This window comes from Canis aureus, chromosome 16 (genome assembly GCF_053574225.1).
Source record: "Canis aureus isolate CA01 chromosome 16, VMU_Caureus_v.1.0, whole genome shotgun sequence".
Lineage (NCBI taxonomy): Eukaryota > Metazoa > Chordata > Mammalia > Carnivora > Canidae > Canis > Canis aureus.
Genome location: NC_135626.1, coordinates 53523784 through 53548976, shown reverse-complemented (window position 1 = coordinate 53548976; position 25193 = coordinate 53523784). Strand labels below are relative to the sequence as shown.

Sequence of the window (25193 nt, the reverse complement as noted above, 5' to 3'; positions counted from 1 at the left end):
CACACACACACAAAAATTCAAATGACTGTTCTACAACTGGAAATCCCTGTGCCCCTTGGCAAGGCCTGTCAAAGTCCATTCTCTCTCTAACAACTCGGCTGTCCGCTCCCCCAGCATCTTCCCTTTCTTGCCCCCTTTCTAGCTTTTCAACATGCTGTCTCAAAATTTTCATGCTCATATTTAATGCATTTTGTTACCTTTGACAAAACCTTGATCAATATTTTGTTATTTTGAGGCAGCTGTGATCTACTTTCATTCACTCTTGGGAATGCATCTTTACTCTCCTATGTGATTTCTATTTTTACTCTTGTTTCTGAAAAATAAGATGCCATGAGAATGCATTTTTTTCATTAATAGGGGAATTAGGTAAAATTTAAATGAACATGAAAAGCAAAAACACTTTTCAAATAATTGGAAACCCATGTTTGAAGAATATAAATAATTCTACTAAATAGTATTTCTGAATCTAATTGTATAATAGGATCCTACCAAAGAGTCTACCAAGGAACAAGTGTGGTCTCAAATTGTACATAATAGAATTAAATCAATGATCATTGTAAGGATACCCAGAATAGAAAATAATAAGCAATAAGAATACAAAAATGCGGTTAATCAAAATAAGAATGATTTATAGAGGATGGTTTGAAAATGAAGTAAAATTTCAAACTGGGGAAAAATGGGCAGCCCGGGTGGCTCAGCAGTTTAGCACTGCCTTCGGCCCAGGGTGTGATCCTGGAGACCCAGGATCGAGTTCCACCTTGGGCTCCCTGCCTGGAGGCCTGCTTTTCCCTCTGCCTGTGTCTCTCATGAATAAATAAAATATTTTTAAAAATTAGAGAAAAAGAAAAAAGAAAAAATGAAAATAATGTCATGTCTTTCTGTATTATTAATATTTTCATATACTCAGAGACACTTAACTTCCCTCCCCCAACAACCTCCTAATTACTACTAAGAAGGCCTGCCTAGATGAAAGGATAAGGATTTGAAGATTAAAAACAATAAAGAAGAAAATTCTATATATCTTCATCTTCATATATACAATTTAATTAATTAAATGACAAAAAAATGAGGTAAAATGCTAATTAAAATTATTAGTTTCATTTGGGCAAATATTAAGTAGTAAGACCCATTTGACCAGAGGGCAGCTTTCAGTATTCACTGGGCTACTGAATTACATAGAAAAAATGGTGAATCAGGGTAAATTATATCAGTGTTTAGGCATATACCATGTCAAACAACACAACTTATTTTGAACAAAACACTCATATTTATGCTCATTTCTAGGGCAGTGTTGTTTCTTATAGAGGACAGAGAAATTTTAGTTAAATTTCTCCTGTTTTCAACAACAAGCCATTGTCTTGTGGGAATATTTGTGAATATCGTCTCCATTACTCACATTATTGTTACTTATAGCTTACTAGCTTTTAAAAAGAAGTAATAAAGGGCATCTGGGTAGCTTAGTCAGTTAACTATCTGCCTGAAGCTCAGGTCATGACCCAAGGGTCCTCGGATCGAGCCCTGAATCAGGGTCCCTGCTCAGTGAGGAGTCTGCTTCTCCTTCTGCTCTTCTCTCTGCTCATGCTCTCTCTTGCTCACTTCTCTCTCTCAAATAAATACATAAAATCTTTTTCAATAAAGTGCTGAAATGTAAGAAATAACACCAAGTGAAGTATAAAATGTAGCATATTCCCACCAGGGAAGATTTTTAGAATATAAAGTAGGAATATAAGATACCAATTTTCAGGAGAAAGCAAAGGATATACAAAGCAAGAATAAAGAAAGTGAATAATTAGTGAGCTTTTGGTAGAAACCAAATACTTGAATGATAAGTACAAAAAAATCTAAGTTTTATATATATATGTCATTGCCTTGGTTTGTTTTCATGAGAAGTTGACAGTGTTATATATACTTACCTGCGAAGCAAAACATTAATCAGAAGTTAAAACTGTCGTACACTGGGAAACTTTCTTGCTCCAAGGTATTATCACATTTTTCCTTTACATTCATAGTCTTTCCCTTGCACTAACCGTCATTTTAGTATTCTTCTTGTTTGCTGTTTTCATTTCTTTAGCTCTTGTCATATTTTCATTATCTCACAGTTCAAATTTTTTTCATTTATATATTTTTAAAGTTTATAATATATATATATATAAACATATATATATATACACACACACACATATATATATCACATCTTTATCCATTCATCAGTTGATGGGCACTTGGGTTGTTTCCATAATTTGGCTATTGTAGCTAATGCTACTATAAACATCGAGGTGCCTATATAAGTCATAAGAAAGAATGAAATCTTGCCATTTTCAATAACATGAATGGAGCTAGAGTATTATGCTAAAGGAAATAGGTCAGAGAAAGACAAATACCATTTTATTTCACTCATATGTGGAATTTAAGAAACAAAACAAATGAACAAAGAGGGGGAAGAGAGAGAGGAAAACCAAGAAATAGACACTTAACTGTAGAGAAAAAACTGATAGTTTACTAGAGGGGAGGTGGGTAGAGGGGGGATGGGTTAAATAGGTTAAAGACTGCACTTGCTGTGATGAGCACTAGTAGATGGTATGGAAGTGGTGAATCAGGGATCCCTGGGTGGCGCAGCGGTTTAATGCCTGCCTTTGGCCCAGGGCGTGATCCTGGAGACCCGGGATCGAATCCCACATCGGGCTCCCGGTACATGGAGCCTGCTTCTCCCTCTGCCTATGTCTCTGCCTCTCTCTCTCTCTCTCTCTCTCTCTCTGTGACTATCATAAATTAAAAAAAAAAAAAAAAAAAAAGGAAGTGGTGAATCACTATATTGTACACCTGAAACTAATAGTACACTGTAAGCTAACTGGAATTTAAATAAAAACTTTAAAAAGTAAATATATAAATAAAGAAAAAAATCTGAACTGTAAGATAATGAAAATATGACAGGAGCTAAAGAAATGAAAACAACAAACAAGAAGAGTACTAAAATGAAGGTTAGTGCAAGGGAAAGACTATGAATATAAAGGAAAAATGTGGTAATACAATGGAGCAAGATAGTTTCCCAGTGTACAAGAGCTTTATTTTTATTTTTTTAAAAGATTTCATTTATTTATTCATGAGAGACAGAGAGAGAGAGGCAGAGACACAGGCAGAGGGAGAAGCAGGCTCCATGCAGGGAGCCTGACATGGGACTCGATCCTGGGACTCCAGGATAACGCCCTGGGCTGAAGGTGGCGCTAAACTTCTGAGCCATCCGGGCTGCCCTGTACAACTGCTTTAACTTCTGATTAATATGTTTAGCTTCTCAGATAAGTATATATAACACTCTGTCAACTATTCATGAAAACAAACCAAGGCAATGACATAGTATTTCCTTCCCAACTGGGGGCTTTGAGAAAGTAGCCTGTACCTATCACTCCTTCAGACGCTTGGGGGCCAGGTGATCATCTCAAAAAGTGAGAAAAAGTCAACATACTATTATGCTAAGATTTTTTTTAAATGAATGAATTTGTACATTTGCATTTTATTAATACATTAATTTTAAAATTTTGGTAATGCACCAATAGTTTTATAGATATATTTTAAGTCTAGCATATTCATTAGTTGCCTTGCAAATATACAATGTACAGGATTTCTGGCTTAAAAAAATGACAAACATTACCAAAGCCAAAGAATATGTAGTTTCTGATTTCATTATAACTGGAAACTATCTAGTCATTTTTCTTAAGTATATTCATATACACTTAGAATGTTTTGGGCATATAAGAACATCATGTGTTTGCATTTATAGACTGTTTATAAATTAATTATTGAGACAATTTAATCTGAGTTTTAATCTGAATACATATTATAATTTGTTTCTAGACAGAGAATAACTAAAATATTTCATCTCATTGGCATTTTCAGGGACTGTGGTATTCTGTTTAGGTGAATATTCTAGCCTTTTCCTTCAGAAGTTCAAAATTTAAAATTTTAATCACCTTTGAAAGAAATCTTTCTCAAATATTACTTTTCTGCATATGACTTAACCTTTTCTGGATAGCTCGGGTCATTATTAGGAAAATCAATAGCTGTTGCTGGGTGCAATACTCTGCTGTCCTCTGGAAGACTGAAGAGTGCCTCCCCTATAACAAATGACCCTAGAAGACTCTGTTTTTTTAATTTCTTCTGTACATTTTTGGTACTTTTCCCCTGTCTTCAATCACTGTCAGGCTGTCAGTGTGTTGGCCTCCAGGAGACTCCGTCCCCACTTCTCTCTTATGTAAATCATTCCATGGTCCCTCTTCTACTTTGCTGCTACATTTTACTGTAAATGAGGCTTATTAAATTGAGGGGGGACAGGGGAATATAGAGGAGAATAAAGTCACCAAACTTGCAAATACTATTTGAAAATGAGGGGTCCAAGGGACACCTGGGTGGCTGAGTTGGTTAAGCATCTGCCTCAGGTCATGATCTCAGGATCCTGGGATTGAGCCCTGTATCTGGCTCCCTGTTCAGCGGGAAGGCTGGCTGTTCTTTCTCTCTCACTCTTCCTCCTGCCCCAACTCTTGCTCATCCTTATGTTCTCGCTCTCTTTCTCAAATAAATAAAATCTGAACAAAAAGAAAGAAAATGAATGTTCCTGGATATCCTTGAAGGTAGAAATGATAGGACCACCCTGTAGCAACAAGTTACACTCCAAGTCACACTCACACTTGTTTCATCTCCAGGGAAACCAGATAGCTGCATCAGTAGAAATTTCTCTGGAAGTTTAATGGAGAATTCAGAGAATGGGGGTAGAAATTGGAAGCATTTAATCCTCTTGGAAATAATCCTGAGGGACCTGATTTGGGGAGATCTTTCCTTTGTTTCCTAAGGGAACACGTTCCCTTGAGAAACAGCACCCTTCAATATCAGGTCACAGTGCCAAAGGTCAGGTTTCTCTAGTCTAATGCGTGCTTGCTGCTGTAACATTCTTAAGTATGGAATGAAAGTAGGGGGTGAGGAGAAAGAAAACTCTTTGGGAAATTTTAAATCAAGTCATTTCCTTTTATTTCCCCATTATCATAAGGTTCGTTTCAGTTTGAGCTTCCTATACATTGTTTAAAACTTTTTATTAACTCCCAATGTTGTGTTCAGTATTTGGGTTATCATCAGAATTCCCATTGTGAATTTTTCAGATTTATCATTTTGTCTGTTAACTATTTAGTGAAAGAAATTAAATTTTCACATATCATAAGGAAATTTAAAGTCATCCTTATATAAAATGAAAGAGAAAGTTGAGGTGAGAGTAGAAATCCTATTAGTGGCATATAATTAATAATGGAATAAATTTTTATTTCCATTTCCTTTCCTTTAATTCTCTAAGAATAAAAGAATAAAGAAACTCGTGCTCCTTTATAGTTTATTAAAAATAAATAAAATGTTAGCGAAATGCTACACATTCCAAACACCACATGTCCACGTTTATTAAAATGCCTTTACATTTCTTTACATTTCTTTATTGAGAGAACACACGTACTAGTTCCTTTGTTTTAAAATAACTTTCTGAAGTTGCATATTTTCTAATATATCCTAGGACCTTTCTATCTTTCCTTTTTCCTTTCTATTTTTTCCTTTCTATTTTTCTTTTCCAAACCAATGAGGTTTGGCCTCATTACTTCTATTCTCCAACTCTTCACTGAATTCTGTACTAGAGGTACAGAAATCAAGAAAGTCCTTGTAATATTTTTGGAAAAAAATAAACAGAACATGAATAAGAGGGATTATACGAGAACACAATTGCCATGAGTCCAAGAAGTATCTAGGTAAGTACAACCAATAGAACTTGGGTGGAGAGGGGTTTAATGGGAGACACAGTTTTGTTGACTAAGTCTACTAGGTTTTGATTTTGAGTAACTTGACACACCATGAATTACTGTATTGAAAAAAACCAGACTATGAAGAATGGCCATAACAAGGTAAGAACTATATTCTGGAGACAGTGTTATAGTTTGTAGGGTACTAAGAGAAAAACAGATATAGGAACTCAGAACATGGACTCACAAGGTTAATCATGAGATTTAAGACAAGAAAGAAATTATTATAATTATGAGACAAGGTTAATCTAGTACAAGATTCTGAGGTCAAATTGGTGCTGCAGCTCCATACTACTGACTTAGAACATTTTGAATTACGAAGTGGATGTGTCCTAGGGTCTCAAGCTAGGCTGAATTTCTATGTGGAGATTAAATGGTTTATATTGTTGAGTTTGAGGAAAGAATCTAGGCAAACATCCATTCATTCATTCGACTCATATTCACTCAGTGCTTTCTAGGTGCCAGAGACCACTATAATTTTAAGAATTAGCAACAATCCAAATAAATTAATCTGACCTCTTGAAGCTTACATTCAAGTGGTTAGATATGGATATGGATATGGATAACCAAATAGACAAGTAGACACAAACTATAATTTCAGTTATACAGTAACTATGATGAAGAAAGACAAATCAGAGGAAGGGGTTGGAGAATGCTGGCATGCGCAAATTTTGATAATATTGTCAGGTAAGAGTTTCCTGAAGACTTTTAAATGAATGTCTTAAAGTAAGAATGTGGAATATGTGGCTATTTGGAAGACAAGTAATCCTGGAAAATAAAATGATGAATTCAAGATCCCAGATGGACAGGAACAAGTTTGTCCTATTCAAAGAACAGAAAGGGAGTATCAGCATAGCTAATATAAAGAAACTGAGAGGGAGGCCAGCATAGCTAATATAAAGAAACTGAAGACAATATAAGATAAACTCTCCATTTTATTATAATTAATAATACCAATTTGTTTTCACAGGTCCTTTAAAACTCACATTTATAGGGTCTTTAGAATCAGCTTTCATGGAAACAGTCCCATGCAGACAAGATATTTTACCTAATTTTATCTGGCTGTTACAAACGAATACAACCTGTAGCAGATCAAAGAGAGCTGATTATTACATAAGGAAGGACAGATTGTTTCACCATATTAGATTGTAATCTAGTGTTATGAATGATTTTCTGTAATGGCCAGAATTTCTAAGGCCTCAACAAGGAAGAGCTTTCATAAGGTGTGAATCCTCTACAACATGATTGCTTTCTTTAAACAAAGGGCAGCAAGGTATTTTTTAGAACTGTTACTTCATAATTTTTAGTCAATGCACTGAGCATATCTATATACTCTGCAGTATGATCAATGGAGGCCTCAAAATTTCAGATACTGTTTTTTGTGCATGAATTAAATTTGGGGCTTATAAAAACAATTCATAGAATGATTTACATCTATTATAACTTTGCTGGAGATTGATAACAATGTTTTGAAATAAAATAGTTACTTAAGTAACTATTTTAAGTAAAATAAAAATGAGAGGACTATGGTGATTTCTATTTCTCCCGAGAGAAAGAACGGGTCAGACTCTTCTTCAGAGCAGGAGTATAGAAGATACAAGGAAAGAATGTCTCAGAAAGTCTTACTTTTTAGATTTGAAATTCAGATACAAAACTGACTTTTGTAGAGAAGGATGTTAGGTTATGATTTTCAAGTCATTGGTCTATGAAATAAAGTGTAGTCTCTGAAAAAAACTTTTGCACGAAGGGGGGACATTCAGACACCACTGGATATAACTGAGGCAAGTAAAACATGTCCTTTCAAAAGATCTGTATGTCTAATCTAACACTAATGGCAAGAGCCATTGATTATCACTATGTTGATGATAACATTTCAGAGAAACATATGTTCTAATTTAGGAGACCATGGTGGTCAATTTGATCAAAACTCTTGTGTGCCTCCTACAAAATGAGTCAATTTAAAGTAAGACAACTCAGAGGGTTTGAAAATATGCATCCAATCAAGAAAGGCAAATAGGTTCTGCTTCTTGAAGCAGTGGAAAGAAATACAAATAAAACTTTTAAAGTCATGCATTCTTTTTCTTCCCACTAAATGAGGGGCATTATATTTTTTCAGGCAAAGTATCAATTTGTTTCAGATAAAAACTTATAGGGGATATACACAGGAGTTAGAAAATCATTGTAATTAAAGATATGAGCTTGAAGGAAATTAATTAAACCTTGACTACCACAGTTTTGCAAACCTAGTCTTTACTTATTATTATTATCATTTTGGGTTGTGAGAAGGCTGAAAAAGTAAGTCCAATGCCCGTGAATACTGGCTTTACTTGAATGACATACTCCAAAAAGGCTGTTCCTGTTCCTTTTAACTACAACTGCACAAAAATTTATAGAGCTAACAGTAAACTGGCTAATGTTGTACTTTAAGTAATAACAAGCAAGTCATTTCATGTTCCTTGACTTTAGTCTTTAAGTTATCATTTATATGGTAGTATTAAATTAGTTAATTAATTGCTTGGTTTGTTTCTTTTAGTCTTTTTTTGGAGAAAGAAATACTTAGAAATAGGCATTTATATTATATATTTTGGAAAAGGCTGGGATTACAAAAGGTCCCAAACCAAAAAGATATTTTGTCATGTTTTAACACACAATAATACATCTACTTTTAGTGCCTTACACAAGAGCAAAACAGCCTGCAAAAATCATACACTCTCTGTCAATAGCTCTGAGTACAGACTGAATCACTTACAGGAAAAAGAAAAAAAAACTGGCATAATAAGATCCCAAAGGAGTGTAAAACTTCACTAATGTGTTTTCCTCTATTGGTCAAATAAACATTTAGTGAGCTTTATGTGTAAATGTTTAGTGTTCCTAAACTGAACACCCAGATACATGGCTTAGAATCTTCCACAGTAGGAATATTACCAAAAGAAAGAAAAAGGAACAAGTATTAAAATAAAAACATGTTGCTAACCTCCTATAAATGTGACAATAAGCAACTAATTGTCTTAGCCATAAAATGTGGCATATGTCTTAGCCTAAATTGCCACAGGAATGCAAAATAAAAGAAGAGATTTTAATAGTTTCGAGAACTCAAAAATATTAAGTACTTTTTTTTTAAATTTTTATTTATTTATGATAGTCACAGAGAGAGAGAGAGGCACAGAGACACAGGCAGAGGGAGAAGCAGGCTCCATGCACCGGGAGCCCGACGTGGGATTCGATCCCGGGTCTCCAGGATCGCGCCCTGGGCCAAAGGCAGGCGCCAAACCGCTGCGCCACCCAGGGATCCCAAAAATATTATGTTCTTAAATAACTATAGTCCATTGGGCATCCACAAGTAAATGAAAGAGGAAGAAGAGGGTCAAACTGCTAACAAAACCAACTTATTTGCTGATAGTAGACCTGAGCTATTTTATAGACTAAGCAGCAATGTGTATATTATAGGTTTGGTTTTTAATATAACTCACTATTAATTATAGTACAGTAAAACTAGATTCATCTTTAAAGTTAATAACATATATATATAAATATAGATCACACATATAATAACTGTGAAATAGGAATAAAAATAATGTTCTCTACCTATTTTAGTCACATTATTTTAAAATTTCATTATGCATACACAGATACATAATTTCATTAGACATAAACTGCATGCATGTAGATAACACTTATATGTATAAATGTGATCATATCAACATCTTATTTATCAGCATTTTTCAATGCTACCATTTCTCTTTTGCAGCTAATTCTACTGAGGTTCAAGGACACTAACTGGGTTATTTAGTATTTATACAGTGGGTAAGTAATAAAAGCCAGATTTGGTGCTGAAACAGATTCTGGCTCATGTTACAGTGTTCTTTCCACTGAAACATACTTCCCACATTCAAGCTTCTAGTGTCATTTGCTGTTCCTATTTGTCTCGGGTACACAAGGAGACTTGCTATTGTAGTAGACCTTTGAAGAGCATGCCCAGATCATATTTTCCTACTTCATCATTTTGCATGGGAAGCAAGTAAAGGCCAGTTAAGTGAAGAAAGAAGAAAACCATACAGAGATAATGAGAGGACTGGAACTCAAGTCCTGTGCTCTTTGAGATGCTCCCCAGAGATGAGGATAAATTATTTGGAAGATCACAGCTTAGCCTCAGGACACCATCCTAAGCATGCTTCAGTGGATATTCAGTGGATCTATACATATCTCTTGGCATCTGAAGAGTAGAATTAATCCAGAAGTACATTTATTTATTTATTTATTTACTTGCAAATATGTTTCTGACAGGACCTAAGCTCTCAAAATAAAAACAGTAGCATATTGGTAACCTGGTGTCCTAATGCATATCAATCAAAGGAGAAAAACGTGATGCAACAAGGAATACATTTAGCAGTGCAGCTGTGCTTACCTTCATAAGTCCCACTTTCTAGGAGAGCACCACTTTTCTCCAATTCCATAAAATCTTCAACGGTGATGAAAATATAGTCCACTCCAGGGACCTCACCCTCCTTATGTGGCCTTGTGGTGCCTGAATAAGGACAATTTAAAAACAAAAGAAAGACTCTAAGTGATCTGTTGTTGAACTTTAGAAATACCACCATACTTCTGAATATTCAATAACACTTGTTTGTACATCCTGCGAGTTGGCAGTTTGCATTTGTCCTTCTGTTTGTTTGGAAACAGAAAATAGCAGGGGGTAAAGATTAAAGTAAATATACAGAGCATTTTTCTTCATCAAGCTTATAAAGAGTTCATTGCCATGGAATGTGGTTGCACAGATTTTTTTTTTTCCGGTGAAAAATACAGACCATTGTGCCTTTTTGGAAGGGGCGTTTTGAATATTGGGCCAGGAGTCTGCTAGCTCAGGAATTTACATATCTCACTTCTATGAATAAACTTTCATTGTTCTGTAGATTGCCTTGCTATGACATAAAATACAAAGGAAAATAGAAATGTTAGCAGCATGTCAATTTATCTTTATATTTTCATGGTTTGCTCCTTTGTGAGGGTACTTTTGGTTGTCATTTGCACCGGAAAATAACTTGTATTTGATTTAAAGAAACACAAAATCTTTATTATTACTTAAAATTAATTAAATAACTGAAATTGGTGATTATTATAATTTAGTATTATAACGCTAGTAATAGTCCTTCCTTCCTGCTTGCCTGCCTGCCTTCCTTCCTTCCTTTATAATCACCGTTAGTTCTGACTGAACTGGGAAGTGACCTGTTCCTAGGGGTTACTTCATGGGTCCGCCACTCCTGTTTCCTATAGAGTGAATGGAGCTTCTGTGGCCAAGGTGACAGAAAAATCAACCCGTGACTCAGTGCAACCATCCTGGAGAACTCAAGCTTTCAGACCTCCTGTCCAGTTCATGAGGCAGGAACCAAAGTAGAGACATGTTAAAGGCTATAGGTTTGTTTTCTGGTGCATTTCCTTCCCTGAATATGTCTTATGTTCTTTTCTTTTTCCAAGCCACCTAAATAAAATGTTTTGTATGATCAGCTTGGAATTTTCATAATGCACATATGCAAATAGTTTACAGAAATATACAGAGGTCAAATATTTAAGCAAGTATTAGTATACTGGCAGGCTTCTTCATATTTAAAATTTCCTCCATATTCTCTGTATACTAAAGAAATATTTTAAACCTTAAAATTTAATTTTCCGTCTATGAAATCTTTATCAACTAGGCCATGAAAATAGCCAGTCAGTTCTCCTTTTGGTCTATTAGGATCAAATCTGAACTGCAAATGAAAGGCATAAACTCGGAGGGGGAGGAGCAAGACGGCGGAAGAGCAGGGTCTCCAAATCACCTGTCTCCACCAAACTACCTAGAAAACCTTCAAATTATCCTGAAAATCTATGAATTCGGCCTGAGAATTAAAGAGAGACCAGCTGGAATGCTACAGTGAGAAGAGTTCGCGCTTCTATCAAGGTAGGAAGACGGGGAAAAAGAAGTAAAGAAACAAAGGCCTCCAAGGGGGAGGGGCCCCGCGAGGAGCCGGGCTGAGGCCGGGGCGAGTGTCCCCAGGACAGGAGAGCCCCGTCCCGGAGACGCAGGAGCTGCACCGACCTTCCCGGGGGAAAGGGGCTCGCGGGGAGTTGGAGCAGGACCCAGGAGGGCGGGGATGCCCTCGGGCTCCCCGGGACAGTAACAGCAACTGCGCGCCCAGGAGAGTGCGCCGAGCTCCCTAAGGGCTGCAGCGCGGGCGGCGGGACCCGGAGCAGCTCGGGGGGGCTCGGGGGCGGCTCCGCGGAGGGGGCTGCGCGGAGGGGGCTGCGCGGCCCCGGGAGCAGCTCGGCCGGGCTCGGGCAGAGGAAGAGGCTCCGTGCGGAGGGGCCTGCGCGGTTCCAGGAGCAGCTCGGAGGGGCTCGGGCGGCGGCTCCGCGGAGGGGGCTGCGGCCCGGGAGCGCGAATCCACCAGCGCAGGCTCCGGAGCACAGGGCGCCGGGACACAGCCCAGGATCCGGCCTCCCCCGGGACAGGCAGAGGTCGGGAGGGCCCAGGACAGCGAGGAAGCTCCTGCCCCAGCTGAGCAGATCAGCGGCCCCGCCCGGAGCCTCCAGGCCCTGCAGACGGAGTTCCTGCCGGAGCTGAATCCAGGTTTCCAGAGCTGCCCCGCCACTGGGGCTGTTCCTCCTGCGGCCTCACGGGGTAAACAACCCCCACTGAGCCCTGCACCAGGCAGGGGCAGAGCAGCTCCCCCAACTGCTAACACCTGAAAATCAGCACAACAGGCCCCTCCCCCAGAACACCAGCTAGACGGACAACTTCCAGGAGAAGCCAAGGGACTTAAAGAACACAGAATCAGAAGATACTCCCCTGTGGTTCTTTTTTTTTTTTGTTTTGTTTTGTTTTGTTTTGTTTTGCTTTTTGATTTGTTTCCTTCCCCCACCCTCTTTTTTTTCTCCTTTCTTTTTCTTTCTCTTTTTCTTCCTTTTTTTTTCTTTCGTTTTTTTTCTCTTCCCTTTTTTTTCTCTTTCTCTTTTCTTTCCTTCTTTCTCTCCTCTCTTTTTCTCTTTTACCCAATACAATTTGCTTTTGGCCACTCTGCACTGAGCAAAATGACTAGAAGGAAAACCTCACCTCAAAAGAAAGAATCAGAAACAGTCCTCTCTCCCACAGAGTTACAAAATCTGGATTACAATTCAATGTCAGAAAGCCAATTCAGAAGCACTATTATACAGCTACTGGTGGCTCTAGAAAAAAGTATAAAGGACTCAAGAGACTTCATGACTGCAGAATTTAGAGCTAATCAGGCAGAAATTAAAAATCAATTGAATGAGATGCAATCCAAACTAGAAGTCCTAACGATGAGGGTTAACGAGGTGGAAGAACGAGTGAGTGACATAGAAGACAAGTTGATAGCAAAGAGGGAAACTGAGGAAAAAAGAGACAAACAATTAAAAGACCATGAAGATAGATTAAGGGAAATAAACGACAACCTGAGGAAGAAAAACCTACGTTTAATTGGGGTTCCCGAGGGCGCCGAAAGGGACAGAGGGCCAGAATATGTATTTGAACAAATTCTAGCTGAAAACTTTCCTAATCTGGGAAGGGAAACAGGCATTCAGATCCAGGAAATAGAGAGATCCCCCCCTAAAATCAATAAAAACTGTTCAACACCTCGACATTTAATTGTGAAGCTTGCAAATTCCAAAGATAAGGAGAAGATCCTTAAAGCAGCAAGAGACAAGAAATCCCTGACTTTTATGGGGAGGAGTATTAGGGTAACAGCAGACCTCTCCACAGAGACCTGGCAGGCCAGAAAGGGCTGGCAGGATATATTCAGGGTCCTAAATGAGAAGAACATGCAACCAAGAATACTTTATCCAGCAAGGCTCTCATTCAAAATGGAAGGAGAGATAAAGAGCTTCCAAGACAGGCAGCAACTAAAAGAATATGTGACCTCCAAACCAGCTCTGCAAGAAATTTTAAGGGGGACTCTTAAAATTCCCCTTTAAGAAGAAGTTCAGTGGAACAGTCCACAAAAACAAAGACTGAATAGATATCATGATGACACTAAACTCATATCTCTCAATAGTAACTCTGAATGTGAACGGGCTTAATGACCCCATCAAAAGGCGCAGGGTTTCAGACTGGATAAAAAAGCAGGACCCATCTATTTGCTGTCTACAAGAGACTCATTTTAGACAGAAGGACACCTACAGCCTGAAAATAAAAGGTTGGAGAACCATTTACCATTCGAATGGTCCTCAAAAGAAAGCAGGGGTAGCCATCCTTATATCAGATAAACTAAAATTTACCCCAAAGACTGTAGTGAGAGATGAAGAGGGACACTATATCATACTTAAAGGATCTATTCAACAAGAGGACTTAACAATCCTCAATATATATGCTCCGAATGTGGGAGCTGCCAAATATATAAATCAATTATTAACCAAAGTGAAGAAATACTTAGATAATAATACACTTATACTTGGTTACTTCAATCTAGCTCTTTCTATACTCGATAGGTCTTCTAAGCACAACATCTCCAAAGAAACGAGAGCTTTAAATGATACACTGGACCAGATGGATTTCACAGATATCTACAGAACTTTACATCCAAACTCAACTGAATACACATTCTTCTCAAGCGCACATGGAACTTTCTCCAGAATAGACCACATATTGGGACACAAATCGGGTCTGAACCGATACCAAAGGATTGGGATTGTCCCCTGCATATTCTCGGACCATAATGCCTTGAAATTAGAACTAAATCACAACAAGAAGTTTGGAAGGACCTCAAACACGTGGAGGTTAAGGACCATCCTGCTAAAAGATAAAAGGGTCAACCAGGAAATTAAGGAAGAATTAAAAAGATTCATGGAAACTAATGAGAATGAGGATACAACCGTTCAAAATCTTTGGGATGCAGCAAAAGCAGTCCTAAGGGGGAAATACATCGCAATACAAGCATCCATTCAAAAACTGGAAAGAACTCAAATACAAAAGCTAACCTTACACTTAAAGGAGCTAGAGAAAAAACAGCAAATAGATCCTACACCCAAGAGAAGAAGGGAGTTAATAAAGATTCGAGCAGAACTCAACGAAATCGAGACCAGAAGAACTGTGGAACAGATCAACAGAACCAGGAGTTGGTTCTTTGAAAGAATTAATAAGATAGATAAACCATTAGCCAGCCTTATTAAAAAGAAGAGAGAGAAGACTCAAATTAATAAAATCATGAATGAGAAAGGAGAGATCACTACCAACACCAAGGAAATACAAACGATTTTAAAAACATATTATGAACAGCTATACGCCAATAAATTAGGCGTATTTCTAGAAGAAATGGACGCATTCCTGGAAAGCCACAAACTACCAAAACTGGAACAGGAAGAAATAGAAAACCTGAACAGGCCAATAACCAGGGAGGAAATTGAAGCAGTCATCAAAAATCTCCCAAGACACAAGAGTCCAGGGCCAGATGGCTTCCCAGGGGAATTTTATCAAACGTTTAAAGAAGAAATCATACCTATTCTCCTAAAGCTGTTTGGAAAGATAGAAAGAGATGGAGTACTTCCAAATTCGTTCTATGAAGCCAGCATCACCTTAATTCCAAAGCCAGACAAAGACCCCGCCAAAAAGGAGAATTACAGACCAATATCCCTGATGAACATGGATGCAAAAATTCTCAACAAGATACTGGCCAATAGGATCCAACAGTACATTAAGAAAATTATTCACCATGACCAAGTAGGATTTATCCCTGGGACACAAGGCTGGTTCAACACCCGTAAAACAATCAATGTGATTCATCATATCAGCAAGAGAAAAACCAAGAACCATATGATCCTCTCATTGGATGCAGAGAAAGCATTTGACAAAATACAGCATCCATTCCTGATCAAAACTCTTCAGAGTGTAGGGATAGAGGGAACATTCCTCGACATCTTAAAAGCCATCTATGAAAAGCCCACAGCAAATATCATTCTCAATGGGGAAGCACTAGGAGCCTTTCCCCTAAGATCAGGAACAAGACAGGGATGTCCACTCTCACCACTGCTGTTCAACATAGTACTGGAAGTCCTAGCCTCAGCAATCAGACAACAAAAAGACATTAAAGGCATTCAAATTGGCAAAGAAGAAGTCAAACTCTCCCTCTTCGCCGATGACATGATACTCTACATAGAAAACCCAAAAGTCTCTACCCCAAGATTGCTAGAACTCATACAGCAATTCGGTAGCGTGGCAGGATACAAAATCAATGCCCAGAAGTCAGTGGCATTTCTATACACTAACAATGAGACTGAAGAAAGAGAAATTAAGGAGTCAATCCCATTTACAATTGCACCCAAAAGCATAAGATACCTAGGAATAAACCTAACCAAAGATGTAAAGGATCTATACCCTCAAAACTATAGAACACTTCTGAAAGAAATTGAGGAAGACACAAAGAGATGGAAAAATATTCCATGCTCATGGATTGGCAGAATTAATATTGTGAAAATGTCAATGTTACCCAGGGCAATATACACGTTTAATGCAATCCCTATCAAAATACCATGGACTTTCTTCAGAGAGTTAGAACAAATTATTTTAAGATTTGTGTGGAATCAGAAAAGACCCCGAATAGCCAGGGGAATTTTAAAAAAGAAAACCATATCTGGGGGCATCACAATGCCAGATTTCAGGTTGTACTACAAAGCTGTGGTCATCAAGACAGTGTGGTACTGGCACAAAAACAGACACATAGATCAGTGGAACAGAATAGAGAATCCAGAAGTGGACCCTGAACTTTATGGGCAACTAATATTCGATAAAGGAGGAAAGACTATCCATTGGAAGAAAGACAGTCTCTTCAATAAATGGTGCTGGGAAAATTGGACATCCACATGCAGAAGAATGAAACTAGACCACTCTCTTTCACCATACACAAAGATAAACTCAAAATGGATGAAAGATCTAAATGTGAGACAAGATTCCATCAAAATCCTAGAGAAGAACACAGGCAACACCCTTTTTGAACTCGGCCATAGTAACTTCTTGCAAGATACATCCACGAAGGCAAAAGAAACGAAAGCAAAAATGAACTATTGGGACTTCATCAAGATAAGAAGCTTTTGCACAGCAAAGGATACAGTCAACAAAACTCAAAGACAACCTACAGAATGGGAGAAGATATTTGCAAATGACATATCAGATAAAGGGCTAGTTTCCAAGATCTATAAAGAACTTCTTAAACTCAACACCAAAGAAACAAACAATCCAATCATGAAATGGGCAAAAGACATGAACAGAAATCTCACAGAGGAAGGCATAGACATGGCCAACATGCATATGAGAAAATGCTCTGCATCACTTGCCATCAGGGAAATACAAATCAAAACTACAATGAGATACCACCTCACACCAGTGAGAATGGGGAAAATTAACAAGGCAGGAAACAACAAATGTTGGAGAGGATGCGGAGAAAAGGGAACCCTCTTACACTGTTGGTGGGAATGTGAACTGGTGCAGCCACTCTGGAAAACTGTGTGGAGGTTCCTCAAACAGTTAAAAATATACCTGCCCTACGACCCAGCAATTGCACTGTTGGGGATTTACCCCAAAGATACAAATGCAATGAAACGCCGGGACACCTGCACCCCGATGTTTCTAGCAGCAATGGCCACGATAGCCAAACTGTGGAAGGAGCCTCGGTGTCCAACGAAAGATGAATGGATAAAGAAGATGTGGTTTATGTATACAATGGAATATTACTCAGCTATTAGAAATGACAAATACCCACCATTTGCTTCAACGTGGATGGAACTGGAGGGTATTATGCTGAGTGAAGTAAGTCAGTCGGAGAAGGACAAACATTATATGTTCTCATTCATTTGGGGAATATAAATAATAGTGAAAGGGAATATAAGGGAAGGGGGAAGAAATGTGTGGGAAATATCAGAAAGGGAGACAGAACGTAAAGACTGCTAACTCTGGGAAACGAACTAGGTGTAGTGGAGGGGGAGGAGGGCGGGGGGTGGGAGTGAATGGGTGACGGGCACTGGGTGTTATTCTGTATGTTAGTAAGTTGAACACCAATAAAAAATAAATTAAAAAAAAAAAGAAAGGCATAAACTCATGTCATAACATACAATGTGCTAGGGAAATTGATTTCTGATAAAAATGAATAATTTCCATTGAAAACATTTTTTGAAAAGATTTGAAGGCATTATTTCCTAAAATTAAATTTTATAACCTTTCTTTGGAGGTTGCAAGACACTTTTTTTTTCCATAATCGCATTTAGTGACTTTCTCCTAAATTTGTTATTTCATTTTGTTTAACTGAGCCACATTTTGCAATATTTCCTACTGCTTTTATGCTATAAAATATAAACCTCCCACACCTAGTATGCATAATGTTGTCAAATTAATGTTTCTATGAGAATCTTAACTTTCAATATCCTGACTTTTATATGCTTAACCCTTGTGAATTAATAGCACATTAATATAGTTTTTGGCAATCAATTTGTTTTTCTGTTTATTTAGAACACACTCTAATCATTAAGAAAAATCACATAACAAAGATTCAATTTTCCTTCCTAATTTATCTGCATATTTCAGAAACTACACACTTTGATTGATTAACTGCTTGCAGAACTGTAGTGCATTCCTAGCACAACGTGAGCACAGGACCACAGGCTTGAAGGCAATTTCCAGGTCTGCTTCTTGCCTGGAGTTGATTGCCGTGTCAAACTCGAGTGAGTATGTTTGCTGTTGTGATCTTTTAGGGAGGACCATCAGAACCCTGGTCCACTGGGTACATTTTCCATCTCTACATTGCACTTAAGGACAATGTGACTGAGCTCCTGCCTTGAAGATATAGACTCCCAATGGCTACCTTAGTGTCACCTGTTGCTACAGACCGGCTTGATGATGACTATTTGGACTGGGGATTCGCCTACTTCAATATGGCTTGAAGAAGTTCTACAGTATAGTCCCAAATGCTGCAATTCCCATCTCTGACATCCATCTCACATCCTGTTTTCTCATTCTCTTCTTCTTTGTAATTATAACCCCCAGTCTCTTGATCTCTTCTAATTTTCCTGGTGGTTTCTCAAATATGGCTTCATTTCCTTCTCTAAATTCTGAAGGGCTGGAAACAACCTAGAATCCTGTCCTTCCTTTGAATCACCTTCACCATTTCCCAACTCTTTAGCTCCCAAGTTCACTAATCATAGATTATACAGAAAACCACAAACATGCACTAACTACAAATGCAGGTTATATATGTCAGTTTGACTGACAATCTTTTTATACATCTTCCCTCTGTCACAATCCCACCATTTTCTAATATTCAACTGCTTTGACTTTCAGAAGACATTAGCTCATTCTCTTTTTGGTGAAGTAAGAGACTAATCTGAAGCCAAAGTCCCTGAAATTTCTTAATTTGTACTTTCCTTTTCTGCATTATCTTGACCCTTAATTGGAATCATCCATCCATCTAGCTAAGATGAATCCATTCTTTTCTGCCTTCCTGCAGTTTTTTTTTTTAATTAGAGTTACATATACAGATATTTTGAAGATTCTACTATTCTATAGAGTTTAGAGTTTAAATAAAAGCAGACTGTCATCACCACTCCCCATGCTCTTTTACTCAAAGGCAAAGACTTTCAACTCTTTTAGGTGATTCTTTTGCTTTACTTGTATGCATTTAATAATTTATTTATGATGTCTTTTGTTTTTTTCTTTTTTTATTTACTTTAGCTATTATTTCCTGATTTCTCAGTAAAGCAAATGAAGATTTAGCTCTTTTTTGCCCACACTTCCACACATCACTTCTTCCTTCTTACCTCTTCTCATTCTCCCAGTAGAACAAACATGTGTTGAGATTACTATTTAATATTTACAAAGATAATACCACATAAATCTATTTGCAGCTGAGCCTTGTAGTGCACTAATTTTCCTTTCTTGCATAGCTTTTGTTTACTCTAGATTTAATGTTTCCATTTTCAACTTTTCATATATTAATAGATATTTCAATTAATTAACTCCCTCCTTGTTGGAAAAATTGAGTTGCAACATATACAAATATATTTGATATTTCATCAGGTTTTTCCTATTTATGAAATCACTCCTAGAGCCTCTAACCTACTCCAATCCAGACTATGTTGTTCTACGACAAAGCTACCATCCTGGAATCATCTTTTGCCATCATCGTGGGGATTCTCTTTGCCTCTTCTATGTTGTACTGCTTTCTCCCAAGTCCTATGTCTCTTTTTGTGGTCTATTTCCTCATTTTGGTGGAGCACATCTGTCAGAGGCTTTCTATCAAAGGTTGCATAGGAGCTATATTTCAGACTTTGCATGTCTGAAAAAGTCTTTATTCCATCTTCATGGCTGGCAAATCCGATTCAGCATTTCAGAAAAATATAATAAAAACATGTTTTCTCCACTCTGTTCCTCTGTTAATGTCAGCACCACCATCCTTCTAGGCATGCATGCTTTGAACCTTTCCTTCAGAGATACAGTTAGGGTGTCTGTCCCTCACTCTTTTATTCCTTCTCCAAATATTTGACACATTCTGTGCTCTGGATCTTCACAATGTCATCCTTCTCTTCTGCACTATCTCTGCTCCCAAACTGCTCTGGACCAGGGACTGGCTATGTCACTGGTGAGTCTGTCTCTTAGTACATCACTACATTCCTTGATTAGCCCTGGGAAAGCACGAGGTTGATCACATACCCTCCAAAAGGCATACCTATCTGATCTCTAGTCAACAGATTTGGTTGAAAACATAAGGAGAGGAAAATACTGAGAATTTAAATAGAAAAAAAACCCTTAGATTCTACTATTAACAATAAAAGGCAATTCCAATGGCAAGCCAGGTTGTAGATTCTTGGGTGGACTTGCTTGATGGAACAGGTAAGAGGATATAATTTAAGAATTTTCCTCTTAAGAAATGTCTTCCTTTTAGGGACTCCTGGGTGGCTCAGTGGTTGAGCCTTTGGCCCAGGGCGTGATCCTGGAATCCCAGGATCAAGTCCCACATTGGGCTCCCTGCATGGAGTCTGCTTCTCCCTCTGCCTGTGTCTCTGCCTCTCTCTCTGGGTGTCTCTCATGAATAAATAAATAAATAATCTTAAAAAAAAAAAAGAAATGTCTTCCTTTTGGACTTGTCATGACCACTTCTTCTTTCTGTGAAGCCTAAAATTTTCACCATTAGAATTACTCTTTGGTTTAGACAAAACAGAAACTACCTTTAAAACATAAGCTGTAGTAGATAAGAATGTGAGCCATGGAATAAAACTGCCTGGGATTGTTGGAGCTCTACCATTTGCTATCCATATTACCTTGAGCAAGGTATTTCCCCCTAGAAACTCTAGTCTTTTATTTATAAAACAGGATTAATATCAGTAGTACTTTTAAAGCGTTGATTTGAAGAACAAATGAGGTAATCTATATAAGGTACTTAAGACAATGTCTGGAACACGTTAAGCACTCAAAAGGATTATATATATTAAGTATTATTGTCTGGAAAGGCAGGGATGACATCATGGATAGTTCCCCCGCTCCCCCATGAATTCTTGCCACAAATATTAATTGAGCACTTACTATGTGCCATGGACTATTCAAGATACTGAGGATATATCTTTTAATAATAGGTTCCTTTCCTTTGTGAAACTTATATTCTAACAAAGAGAGACAGAGAATAAATAACAAAAAGCATAATTAAAAAAGTAAGTTATATAGTATGCTGTAAAGAATTAAGTTCTATTAAATGACCATAAATCTAATAATTTTCATCTGTGGATTGTTTAGTGGGTCAATTACTGAGATTTTTAACTGTTAGTTTATACAAAATGAGCAAAAGAGAAGAGAGAGAAAGACTATAAAGGATTTGAGGTCAAACAGAGATCTACAATATTTGTGGGTTGCAGGCTTCCCAGGGGTGAATGTCAATTTGACTAAAGGCCTCTGAGGGGCAACAAGAGCTTAGTTATATTTTGGAAAGAATCACTCAATTCCTAAAGAGAAATTTTACTTTTTTCAAATATTTCTTGGTCTAGCTTAAGTAAACTGGCTTATACATTGGTGCTCAAAATAGGTATTTTTGAACTTTCAAGGTTATTTTCAGAAGACTGATAACTATGACAATGCATCCCACATTTTTAAAAGAGGGAAGTGGAAGCATGGTGTAGCAGAATGGTTTTCGAAGTTGGAATTCAGAACATTTGCATTCTATTTTTGTTTTAATAATTTAGATATGTTGTCCTAGATTAAAATATCATTTACATTTATTTATATATTTGTTTTTAAGTAATCTCTACACCCAGCATGAGGCTCAAACTCATCACCCTGAGATCAAGAGTCACATGCTCTTCCAGCTGAGCCAGCCAAGCACCCTGACATACAAATGGCCAATAGACATAAGAAAAGATGTTCAACATCATTCATCATCAGGAAAATATGAATAAAAATTACAATGAGATATCACATCACACCTGTCAGAATGGCTGAAATTAACAACACAGGAGCCAACAGATGTTTGTTAGAATACAGAGAAAGGGGAACTGTCTTACACTGTTGGTGGTCATGCAAAGTGTTGGTGAGGCACTCTGGAAAATAGTATGGAGTTTCCTCAGAAAGTAAAATGTAGAACTTCTCTATGATCCAGCAATTGCGCTACTAGGTATTTACCCAAAGAATACAAAAGTACTAATTCAAAAGGATAAATGCATCCCAATGTTTATAGCAGCATTACCTACAATAACCAATTATGGAAACTGCCCAAGTACCCATTGATTGATGAATGGATAAAGATGTGGTACACACATATACAATGGAATATTCCTCGGTCATAAGAGAGAATGAAATCTTGCCATTTGTAACAACATGGATGGAGCTAGATAGTATTGTGCTAAATATTATAAGCCAGCCAAAGATAAATACCATATGATTTCACTCATATGTGGAATTTAAGAAATAAATGGGCAAAAGGAAAAAGAGAGGCAAACCAAGAAATAGACTCTTCACTATAGAGAACAAACTAATGGTTACCAGAGGGGAGGTGGATGAGAAGATAGGTGCAATATGCAATGGGGATTAAAGAGTGCACTCGTGATGAGCACTGGGTAATATATGGAAGTGTCAAATCACTATACTGTGTACCTGAAGCTAATATTACACTATGTTAATTAACTGGAATTTAAACATAATTTTTTTAAAAATTAATAAAAATAAAACATCGTTTAGTTGATCATCAGTTGTCATATGCAATGAGGTAAATAATAAATATGAAAAGGTATTTAAAAAACTGAAAACATGAACACTATAGTAATAAGATTACATTCCTCTTTAGTAATATTAATAGTACTACTAAGAACAATACAATTCTAACAGACATCATTGATGGTATCTTACTTTTGGAATCTACTATGATTAAAGTTTTAAATAAATTAATTTCATTCAGGCTAACACTTCTTAAACATAAAAAGCTCTTTGCCTAAAGGTTCAGGTTGTCACTGTTATTCTTTGGGTATAAAGAAACATAAGTTGAGATATAAATCCATTTCCCCTGATTACATCTAAAATGTGAGACCTAGTTGTTCAGTCACTACTTACAGGGTGTTTTGTCTTTTGTTAGGTAGACATTTAGAACCAGTAGAGAGAGTCCACGGACTCTATGGCAAGAAGTTTCTTACCATTTGCTGAAATATCTAAAAAGTGTGAAAGCGCTCATAAAACCTGACTAGTGAGCCATTGAATTTTACCTGCAGGCATAGGACCTTCAACAACAAGAGTCAGAAAGCATCATTTCAGATCTACGCATCTAGGAAAAGATATTAGTTGCTAAATCAGTGGGCCCCCAGAAGGAGGAAGCAATCGGTTAAAGAATGAGAAAGCAATTGGTGATCTATGAACACCCATTTGGAAAGAAATAAGATTCTAAAAATAAGGCAAATAATGTGAAATACGATAAAGAGTTGTATGATGGGAATCTGTAGCTAAAGGTAATATCTAGACTAGAAGAATAGTTAAGTTGAATTTCCTAAAACAGCTACTTACCTTATTTTTATGCTGAAATAATTATAGTTACTTTCCCAACTCAAAAGGATTATGAATCAAGAGGTGACAGTGAAACAAGACTCACCAGTAATAACAAGTTATCCCCCAGTGTTGGGAATCGGGTGGAAGCCAGGTCGGATAACAGGGCAAGTACAGATGATTCATCAGAGAGCTAAAAGCTGAAGCTCATCTTCTTTTAATGCTCTTCTATATTTGGTTGGGACTTTCCTAAGTGGTGTTTAGAGAAGTCCAAAATAAATTTTATTATCCAGAATGTGGTTTATAGATTTCATTCTTTGTCTCCTGGACCATTCCTCCAAAGGAAAAATAAATAGAAAGGGAACAGGGGAAATGCTAGTAAACTGAGTCTTTGCTCTATCTCCTATTGCTTCATTTCTTAAAAAACAACTTATTTGATAATTGCTAAATTAAGTACTGTATGAATAACACCTCCTTCATGAGTTAATAAAAGCATATAGCATTTCTGCTCAAAAGACATGTCTGAAGAGAATGAATGCTCCCAAATGGTTAGCTTATTATTGATACATAGTGAAAGCACATCAAGGCCACTTGTCATTTTTTTTACCATGGCAACTGGGGGTGCCAAAATGGATTTTTAAAATTATTATTCTACTTTTTAAATGAAGGAACATTGCTCCTTTTGTCTTAGGAAGGAAAGAGCATGATGTTGGTGGTAAATGTAATTCTGAAGCACATTTTGCCTCAGCCTTTGATATGTTCTAATTTTAGTAAAGTGCTTTAAAAAGCAGTTATTGGATTACAGAAAAGTATTACTACCTAGATGATGGTCAGTGCAGTCATCTATTGTAATCTATTTTGATATGCTAGCGTCCATTGTACGGCAGGCACCTACTACACACCTGCTAAAGAAATGGAATCAATCATTAATAGTCAATGTGTTCTAAGCAGATGGGTCACTGTGTGAGAATCTGAGAAACTGAATTATTTTCTTATGCATGTTTCTGAATACATTCGCTCTTTATTCCTAGCGTTTCTCAACTGCAAGCTGAAGAAAATAAATCTTGACAGCTACAGTGACTTCCTCTGGATTCGCCCTTTAATTAACTTACTCATAGATTTCTAAAGACACTTCTTTACTTTGTCAGTTACTCATTAGCAAGTGTGAACACCATCACCAGATTTGTGTGTGTGCTTCCAGTGAAAACGACCAGGAGATTCCTTGGCCAATGCCTTTAATCAATTTTGACATAATCTGCTTAGATCTTATGTTTTATTACACTCATTTACAATCATATAAAATCCAGAAGTATGATTTTATATAGACAGAGCTAAAGTTAGCAAGACAAATTATATAGTTTGGGTCACTGAATCCTACATGATAGATT

At 37.2% G+C, this 25193-nt stretch overlaps 1 long non-coding RNA gene across 1 annotated transcript in view; it reads right to left on the bottom strand.

The window, feature by feature from the left end:
• Positions 1–24071, bottom strand: part of LOC144285390 (uncharacterized) — a 112257-nt gene extending 88186 nt beyond the window's left edge. The window contains exons 1-2 of the long non-coding RNA XR_013353662.1: positions 23912–24071; positions 10228–10347 (exon numbers count right to left, since the gene is read on the bottom strand). This is a non-coding gene — a long non-coding RNA (uncharacterized LOC144285390). The remainder of the gene's footprint in view (positions 1–10227; positions 10348–23911) is intronic.
• Between the last annotated feature and the right edge of the window lie 1122 nt (positions 24072–25193).